We start from the raw sequence: 10795 nt of genomic DNA on the forward strand, positions 1-10795 counted from the left end.
ACCACTCAGGGTCAGTATATGGGAAGATATTTGTGAAGACAGGGTTTGAGAAATTGTGTCTCTGGCGCCGGTGCGTTGCGGGATGAACGTCACCTCATGCATCACTGCCTGGGTGGGTCACTCCCCGCACCGGAACACCAATGTAGGGCCACTAGGTCAGACGGGTCGGCTGGATCTCGCTCGGACGGTGCGCGGCTGAAGCATATCGAAATACGGGGTGAACCGTATACGATAGGGGCTCCCCCGATAGAGGCAAATCCACATGGGGCGGGAGGAACACACCGGCTGAACACCAGCACGTATGCCGGCCGCCAGGTGCCCTCCCAGGTGGATATCGAATGCAAATCGGTCTGAAGAACATGAACTACCTGGACAACAGAGGAGAACCATGGAGACCCAACGTGAACCAAATCCGCCCACCACCAAGCTGGGACATTTGGAACAAAAGTTAGGACAAATCGGGCGCCGAAGGGTTGGAATAACACCCTAAATCGGGCGCCGAAGGGCTGGAATAACACCCTAAATCGGGCGCCGAAGGGTTGGAATAACACCCTAAATCGGGCGCCGAAGGGCTGGAATAACACCCTAAATCGGGCACCGAAGGGTTGGGAATCACCCTAAATCGGTCGCCGGAGGTAAAAGGTCCAAGGGACCATGGTTCCGAGGGTCTCACATCCCTCAAACGTGTCCGTTTCACGTTTCCTAATCGGACTGAGCAGTTTGCCACCACCGCCGATTCTCTAGGACATGGAAGTCCTGTTGTCAAAAGTCAGGTTTCTCAAATCGCGCCGGTACCTGTCTGGTCCACCCACCAGGGAGTGTGTCATCGCCGGACAGGCCGAATTATCGAAAAAAGGCGTGTCAATCGATAGATTTCAATGTGCTCCGATTTTTTGCCAAAAGTTTGTGGACACTAAAACCGTTAAAACGTTAATAACACAAAAAATACAACTCCAATCTGGTTGAGGTTTTTTTTGCACGAAAGGGTACAAATAGACGAACATTTTCATCTAATTATAACCGTTTTTCTATAAAACATTTTAATAGAAAATCGTGTTTTAATGTTTTGGGGAAAAAAATCACTTGCCTGTACAATAGATTCCTATGGTTCCGAAATTTTTTTTACAGTGGATAACTGTTGACCATCACGAGAGAGGGTATGAGCCAAAATTTGGGGCATCTAGCCCATCGGGAATTATGTTTTATCATTATTTCAAGATTTCGGGAATTGGTCGAAAAAGTGACAGAGTGCCACTGCCGTGCACCTGGTATTATTTTTGGGTTACCAGGTGCATATTTTTATAATGGTTTTAAATGATTTTAGATAGGCTACATACCTCAATACCCTATATGGAACAACCATACTACGGACCCAAGTCAGTTGGGGCCGGCCTGAGTGATTTATGAAGCTTTTAAAAAATGTCTGTACTCATCCTCCCTTCTGTGCACCTGGTATTATTTTTGGGTTACCAGGTGCTCCTATTGAAATCGAATGAGTGCACCTGGTATTATTTTTGGGTTACCAGGTGCTGCTATTGAAATCGAATGAAAATGATTTTAAATGGCCTGCAGACACCCATGCCCGCTATGGGAGCACCATACTATGGGCACAAGTCAGTGGGGGCCGGCCTGAGGGATTTATGGAGCTTTTCAAAAAAGGTCCGAAAATATTCTATGTTGAACTACTCAGGAAAAACGGCTAAGTGCCCTCTTTTGGGTTACCAGGTGCTCCTATTCTAATCGAATGAAAATGAATTTAAATGACCTGCAGACACCCATGCCCGCTATGGGAGCACCATACTATGGGCACAAGTCAGTGGGCACCGGCCTAAGGGATTTATGGAGCTTTTATATAAAATGTCTGTACTCATCCTCCCCTCCGTGCACCTGGTATTATTTTTGGGTTACCAGGTGCTCCTATTCTAATCGAATGAAAATGAATTTAAATGACCTGCAGACACCCATGCCCGCTATGGGAGCACCATACTATGGGCACAAGTCAGTGGGCACCGGCCTAAGGGATTTATGGAGCTTTTCAAAAATAAGGTCTGAATACTTTCTATGTTGAACTACTCAGGAAAAACGACAGAGTGCCCACTTTTTGGGTTACCAGGTGCCCCTATTTAAATCGAATGAAAACGAATTTAAATGACCTGCAGACACCCATGCCCGCTATGGGAGCACCATACTACGGGCACAAGTCAGTAGGCACCGGCCTAAGGGATTATGGAGCTTTTATATAAAAGGTCTGTCCGCATCCTCACTACTGACACCACCTTATGTTAGTTTGGGTTACCAGGTGCTGCTACAGAAATCGAATGAAAATGACTTTTAAGGGCCTGCCCACACCCATGCCCGATATGGGAGCACCATACTACGGGCACAAGTCAGTGGCCACCGGCCTAAGGGATTTATGGAGCTTTTCAAAAAAAGTCCGAAATATTCTATGTTGAACTATTCAGGAAAAACGACAGAGTGCCCTCTTTTTGGGTTACCAGGTGCCGCTATTGAAATCGAATGAAAATGACTTTTAAGGGCCTGCCCACAGCCCATGCCCGATATGGGAGCACCATAGTAGGGGTCCAAGTCAGTAGGCACCGGCCTAAGGGATTTATGGAGCTTTTCAAAAAAAGTCCGAAAATATTCTATGTTGAATTATTCAGGAAAAACGACAGAGTGCCCTCTTTTTGGGTTACCAGGTGCCCCTATTGAAATCGAATGAAAACGACTTTTAAGGGCCTGCCCACACCCATGCCCGATATGGGAGCACCATAGTAGGGGTCCAAGTCAGTAGGCACCGGCCTAAGGGATTTATGGAGCTTTTCAAAAAAAGTCCGAAAATATTCTATGTTGAACTATTCAGGAAAAACGACAGAGTGCCCTCTTTTTGGGTTACCAGGTGCCCGCTATTGAAATCGAATGAAATGACTTTTAAGGGCCTGCCCACAGCCCATGCCCGATATGGGAGCACCATAGTAGGGGTCCAAGTCAGTAGGCACCGGCCTAAGGGATTTATGGAGCTTTTCAAAAAAAGTCCGAAAATATTCTATGTTGAACTATTCAGGAAAAACGACAGAGTGCCCTCTTTTTGGGTACCAGGTGCCGCTATTGAATCGAATGAAAATGACTTTTAAGGGCCTGCCCACACCCATAGCCCGATATGGGAGCACCATAGTAGGGGTCCAAGTCAGTAGGCACCGGCCTAAGGGATTTATGGAGCTTTTCAAAAAAAGTCCGAAAATATTCTATGTTGAATTATTCAGGAAAAACGACAGAGTGCCCTCTTTTTGGGTTACCAGGTGCCCCTATTGAAATCGAATGAAAACTGACTTTTAAGGGCCTGCCCACAGCCCATGCCCGATATGGGAGCACCATAGTAGGGGTCCAAGTCAGTAGGCAACCGGCCTAAGGGATTTATGGAGCTTTTCAAAAAAAGTCCGAAAATATTCTATGTTGAACTATTCAGGAAAAACGACAGAGTGCCCTCTTTTTGGGTTACCAGGTGCCGCTATTGAAATCGAATGAAAACGACTTTTAAGGGCCTGCCCACTGCCACATGCCCGATATGGAGCACCATAGTAGGGGGTCCGAGTCAGTAGGCACCGGCCTAAGGGATTTATGGAGCTTTTCAAAAAAAGTCCGAAAATATTCTATGTTGAACTATTCAGGAAAAACGACAGAGTGCCCTCTTTTGGGTTACCAGGTGCCGCTATTGAAATCGAATGAAAATGACTTTTAGGGCCTGCCCACGCCCATGCCCGATATGGGAGCACCATAGTAGGGGTCCAAGTCAGTAGGCACCGGCCTAAGGGATTTATGGAGCTTTTCAAAAAAAGTCCGAAAATATTCTATGTTGTATTCAAAAACGACAGAGTGCCCTCTTTTTGGGTTACCAGGTGCCCCTATTGAAATCGAATGAAAACGACTTTTAAGGGCCTGCCCACCCATGCCCGATATGGGAGCACCATAGTAGGGGTCCAAGTCAGTAGGCACCGGCCTAAGGGATTTATGGAGCTTTTAAAAAAAGTCCGAAAATATTCTATGTTGAACTATTCAGGAAAAACGACAGAGTGCCCTCTTTTTGGGTTACCAGGTGCCGCTATTGAAATCGAATGAAAACGACTTTTAAGGGCCTGCCCACACCCATGCCCGATATGGGAGCACCATAGTAGGGGTCCAAGTCAGTAGGCACCGGCCTAAGGGATTTATGGAGCTTTTAAAAAAAGTCCGAAAATATTCTATGTTGAACTATTCAGGAAAAACGACAGAGTGCCCTCTTTTTGGGTTACCAGGTGCCGCTATTGAAATCGAATGAAAATGACTTTTAAGGGCCTGCCCACCCCCATGCCCGATATGGGAGCACCATAGTAGGGGTCCAAGTCAGTAGGCACCGGCCTAAGGGATTTATGGAGCTTTTAAAAAATTCTTGTATTCAAACGACAGACCCTTTTTTGGGTTACCAGGTGCCCCTATTGAAATCGAATGAAAACGACTTTTAAGGGCCTGCCCACGCCCATGCCCGATATGGGAGCACCATAGTAGGGGTCCAAGTCAGTAGGCACCGGCCTAAGGGATTTATGGAGCTTTTAAAAAAAGTCCGAAAATATTCTATGTTGAACTATTCAGGAAAAACGACAGAGTGCCCTCTTTTTGGGTTACCAGGTGCCGCTATTGAAATCGAATGAAAATGACTTTTAAGGGCCTGCCCACACCCATGCCCGATATGGGAGCACCATAGTAGGGGTCCAAGTCAGTAGGCACCGGCCTAAGGGATTTATGGAGCTTTTCAAAAAAAGTCCGAAAATATTCTATGTTGAATTATTCAGGAAAAACGACAGAGTGCCCTCTTTTTGGGTTACCAGGTGCCCCTATTGAAATCGAATGAAAACGACTTTTAAGGGCCTGCCCACGCCCATGCCCGATATGGGAGCACCATAGTAGGGGTCCAAGTCAGTAGGCACCGGCCTAAGGGATTTATGGAGCTTTTCAAAAAAGTAAAAATTCTATGTTGAACTATTCAAAAACGACAGACCCTTTTTTTGGGTTACCAGGTGCCGCTATTGAAATCGAATGAAAATGACTTTTAAGGGCCTGCCCACACCCATGCCCGATATGGGAGCACCATAGTAGGGGTCCAAGTCAGTAGGCACCGGCCTAAGGGATTTATGGAGCTTTTCAAAAAAAGTCCGAAAATATTCTATGTTGAATTATTCAGGAAAAACGACAGAGTGCCCTCTTTTTGGGTTACCAGGTGCCCCTATTGAAATCGAATGAAAACGACTTTTAAGGGCCTGCCCACACCCATGCCCGATATGGGAGCACCATAGTAGGGGTCCAAGTCAGTAGGCACCGGCCTAAGGGATTTATGGAGCTTTTCAAAAAAAGTCCGAAAATATTCTATGTTGAACTATTCAGGAAAAACGACAGAGTGCCCTCTTTTTGGGTTACCAGGTGCCGCTATTGAAATCGAATGAAAATGACTTTTAAGGGCCTGCCCACACCCATGCCCGATATGGGAGCACCATAGTAGGGGTCCAAGTCAGTAGGCACCGGCCTAAGGGATTTATGGAGCTTTTAAAGTAAAATTCTATGTGAAATTCAAACGAGTGACCTCTTTTTGGGTTACCAGGTGCCCCTATTGAAATCGAATGAAAACGACTTTTAAGGGCCTGCCCACGCCCATGCCCGATATGGGAGCACCATAGTAGGGGTCCAAGTCAGTAGGCACCGGCCTAAGGGATTTATGGAGCTTTTCAAAAAAAGTCCGAAAATATTCTATGTTGAACTATTCAGGAAAAACGACAGAGTGCCCTCTTTTTGGGTTACCAGGTGCCGCTATTGAAATCGAATGAAAATGACTTTTAAGGGCCTGCCCACACCCATGCCCGATATGGGAGCACCATAGTAGGGGTCCAAGTCAGTAGGCACCGGCCTAAGGGATTTATGGAGCTTTTAAAAAATAAGGTCTGTACTCATCCTCCCCTCCGTGCACCTGGTATTATTTTTGGGTTACCAGGTGCTCCTATTGAAATCGAATGAGTGCACCTGGTATTATTTTTGGGTTACTAGGTGCTCCTATTGAAATAGAATGAAAATGACACACAAAGACAAGGATTAATTGCAAAAATATTATATTTATTTTGAGTTCTTCATTGATTGATTTGTCTCTCAATTAATGTCCGAGCTTGGCTTGCGTTACGAGGCAAATTATGGTAACGGTAGTAACGTGACTGTGTTTCCAGAGAGTGACACATATGGTCAGCCACAGTTCCCCGGTCTGTAACCGACCCATGGTTAAAGTTCAGTGTTGCAATGCTTCGTCGAATTGTTCCAAATGTCACTTTACTTCCAATGCCGAACTCTGCAAAAATCTTTCCCACAAATGCACAGAGATTAAGGTATGGTTTCCCGCAGGATGTGAAAAAGAAGAGTGTTGTGTCTGGGGTAATTCCACTCAGATGAGGCCGGATCGCATGGAATTGTTTAAGCCAAGTGTATTCCTCCTGCGATAGAACTATTCTGCACTCCCCGAAGCTGGAGTTCGTTTTGTGGCTTGCAACGCACATCTGATAACCCCCACTTTCCAAGGATACTTCTGTAAAATCACTCTCACTGAACATGGTGACTGGGGATCGTCGAGTGCCATTAAATATGGCCAACCGGCTGGACATGAGAGCCGCAAACCTGCGTCTGTCAGAGGAGGTGGCTCGCACTTCCAGCCTACTGAGAACAGCAGGAATAGATTGATTACTTAACTCAACAAATCGGTTTAAATCAGCAGCGCTGAGCACCTCGTCCCTGCAGCGTCTGCGAAATTGTGCCTTGTGCGTTGCCTGACTCTGCCTAGAACTCCTGTCCATCTTTGCAAAGCATAGTAACATTTTTCGAATCATACTGACTTCACATTGCATATTTTGCGGCCGGAACTCTATAAGATATTTCAGGAAACTTCGAACATCGGATCGGTACATTTTTAACGTGGATGGTGCCAAACCACGGCCTTCAATCTGCCCATACCAGTCATACACACGCATGTAGCTGTCCAGAAAACACAGTCCTTCATCGAGTTTGCCCTCGGACATAATGTAGAGGAATTCCCGTACTCGGGACAGACTGCTGCGACTATTATCAATGCGTTTAACCGAAGGGTTGATACCATTAGTAAAGGTCGCATAGTCTTTAAAAATTAGAGTATTCCAACCTTGATTCATTGGCGACACACCGGCGTCTTCATCACTGTCGGAGTTGGTGGATGTCGACACGACGCAGGCTTGCTCCCTCGGTTCCGGGCGTTGTTCACCACCGATAGGACTGGTTGACTGCACCGCCGACTGCTCACTCTCGCCACTCAGTTGCTTCTCCGGGGAACAATCGCTGTCAACAGACTGCATAAACCCAGAGTCGTCACCGGGCTCCAGCCGCTGTTCAATGTCGTTGTTAGGCAGCTCTATATCAGTCGAAACCCGGCTAGATTGCACAGCGTGCTTCCATGATAACGTCTTAATCTTAAGTCCATGGACAGTCTTAAAATGTTTGTCGAGCCGCGCGATATGCGTCTTGGTACAAAGTCCACAGTCATGTCGTTGTTTGCTGTACATAGCTTCTCTCTCCTGCCTGCCTTCCTCCGTGTATGTTTGTGTCTGCCAAGAAGCCGAACTCTAATCATGGGTCCTAATTATAGCCAGGTGTGGATACAGGCGTGGCATTGTTAATTGGACTGGAGGGAAATTGAAAAGGCCAAGGCCACCCTAGTTTCCGCTATACTCCCATGAGTGTGCTTGCTCAGGTGTGTAGAGCCCCCGACTATCACTCAGGAGACCGGGGTTCGAGACCCAGGTGAAGGCCCACCTAACTTGCTCATCATTTTACCCCCCCTAAAGAAGGTCTTGAAAGGCCAAGGCAACCTAGTTTCTGCTCTACTCCCATGAGTGTGCTTGGCTCAGTGTGTAGAGCCCCGACTATCACTCAGGAGACCGGGGTTTCGAGACCCAGGTGAGGCACACTAATTGCTCTCATTTTACCCCCCCTAAAGAAGGTCTTGAAAGGCCAAGGCAACACTAGTTTCTGCTCTAACTCCCATGAGTGTTGCTTGGCTCAGTGTGTAGGAGCCCCCGACTATCACTCAGGAGACCGGGGGTTCGAGACCCCAGGTGAGGCACATTACTAATTGCTCTCATTTTACCCCCCTAAAGAAGGTCTTGAAAGGCCAAGGCAACCTAGTTTCTGCTCTACTCCCATGAGTGTGCTTGGCTCAGTGTGTTAGAGCCCCCGACTATCACTCAGGAGACCTGGGGTTCGAGACCCAGGTGAGGCACACTAATTGCTCTCATTTTACCCCCCCTAAAGAAGGTCTTGAAAGGCCAAGGCAACCTAGTTTCTGCTAAACTCCAGGACACTGATGGCGGTGGTACCAGCACCGAACGACCTAAGCCAGCGATCATGTTCGAGGCTGTTCGAGTCCCATGTGACGGGAACTCACTGCTCTCATTTTACCCCCCTAAAGAAGGTCTTGAAAGGCCAAGGCAACCTAGTTTTCTGCTCTACTCCCAGGAGTGTGCTTGGCTCAGTGATGTAGAGCGCCCGACTATCACTCAGGAGATCGGGGTTCGAGACCCAGGTGAGGTGATCGGATTTCAATGACAAGGTAAGTACCATAATTAACCCTAACCCATGCCGTAATGCCATAACCCATGCCGTAATGCCTAACCCATGCCGTAATGCCTAACCCTTACCAGAATGCCAGAATACCGAATCCCTTACCCTAACCCTAACCCTAACCCTAACAAGGTCGTTGTTAATGCCAGTAATGCCGTAAATGCCTAGGGCTATACACATTAAATACTATGCCGGGCTAGATGGCACTTTGACTGGGATACAATTACGTGTGCACTGCCCCATGGAGCCACTTGGCACTTCCACTAAGTGTCATAGAATGGTAATTGCATAGGATTTCATGAAACTACTATGCCGGGCTAGAACGGAATGGTAATTGCATAGGATTTTCAAGAAATACTATGCCGGGCTAGAACATCATTCCCGAACCACCTGTGTAGTGTCCACATGATGGCAACATTGGATAGGGTACGCTAGAAGCACTTAGGATTTCAGGGCTATACACATTAAATCTACTATGCGGGCTAGAGGCACTTTGACCGGGATACAATTTGTGGGTAATTGCATAGGATTTTCAGGGGTATACACATTACTCTTACTATGCCGGGCAAGAGGCACTCTGACTGGGGTAACATTATGTGTGCACTGCCCCCCTGGAGCCCTGTGGCACTTGGCACTTGGCACTTGGCACTTTAAACCTTTCATAAGTGCCATAGGTGCCAGACCCCTGACTGGGTCATTTTTAAAGAATAAAGGGCTACACACATTAAATACTATGCCGGGCAAGAGGCACTCTGACCGGGGTAACATTAGGTGTGCACTGCCCCCCTGGAGCCCTGTGGCACTTGGCACTTGGCATTTGGCACTTGGCATTTGGCACTTGGCACTTCCATAAGTGCCATAGAGTGGTAATTGCATAGGATTTCAGGGCTATACACATTAAATACTATGCCGGCAAGAGGCACTTTGACTGGGATACAATTTTAAAAATTCCCGCACCATCTGGATTTGTCCACATGATGGCGACATTGGATAGGGTAAGCTGGGATAAAATTATGATGGTAATTGCATAGGATTTCAGGGGTATACACATTAAATACTATGCCGGGCAAGAGGCACTTTGACTGGGATAAAATTATGATGGTAATTGCATAGGATTTCAGGGCTATACACATTAAATACTATGCCGGGCTAGAGGCACTTTGACTGGGATACAATTTTAAAAATTCCCGCACCATCTGGATTTGTCCACATGATGGCGACATTGGATAGGGTAAGCTGGGATAAAATTATGATGGTAATTGCATAGGATTTCAGGGGTATACACATTAAATACTATGCCGGGCAAGAGGCACTTTGACTGGGATAAAATTATGATGGTAATTGCATAGGATTTCAGGGGTATACACATTAAATACTATGCCGGGCAAGAGGCACTTTGACTGGGATAAAATTATGATGGTAATTGCATAGGATTTCAGGGCTACACACATTAAATACTATGCCGGGCAAGAGGCACTCTGACTGGGGTAACATTATGTGTGCACTGCCCCCCTGGAGCCCTGTGGCACTTGGCACTTGGCACTTGGCATTTGGCACTTGGCACTTCCATAAGTGCCATAGAGTGGTAATTGCATAGGATTTCAGGGTAATACACATTAAATACTATGCCGGGCAAGAGGCACTCTGACTGGGGTAACATTATGTGTGCACTGCCCCCTGGAGCCCTGTGGCACTTGGCACTTGGCATTTGGCACTTGGCACTTCCATAAGTGCCATAGAATGGTAATTGCATAGGATTTCAGGGCTATACACATTAAATACTATGCCGGGCAAGAGGCACTTTGACTGGGATACAATTTTACAAATTCCCGCACCATTGGATTTGTCCACAAGATGGCATCATTGGATAGGGTAAGCTGATTTTAGGCATTGGGGCCTGGGAACACAATGTACATCAATGGCAGGGCTTTGCTGAAGATTGATGGGGAAATGGTGATGGGAAAATGGGCCAAAAAAAAGGGGGACAGAGCAGCCAACCTCCAAAGAGGCTGACTGCTCTGCCCCCCTTAAGGACAGTGGAACTACGGACCTCCAGGGCTATAGGCCTTCACTCACTACCCGGGTCAACATACATGTATACGGACGTGAGAGTACAGCTTACCCCCTGGAGATACGGACC

The sequence above is a fragment of the Salvelinus namaycush genome, unplaced genomic scaffold, assembly GCF_016432855.1.
Source record: "Salvelinus namaycush isolate Seneca unplaced genomic scaffold, SaNama_1.0 Scaffold2048, whole genome shotgun sequence".
NCBI lineage: Eukaryota > Metazoa > Chordata > Actinopteri > Salmoniformes > Salmonidae > Salvelinus > Salvelinus namaycush.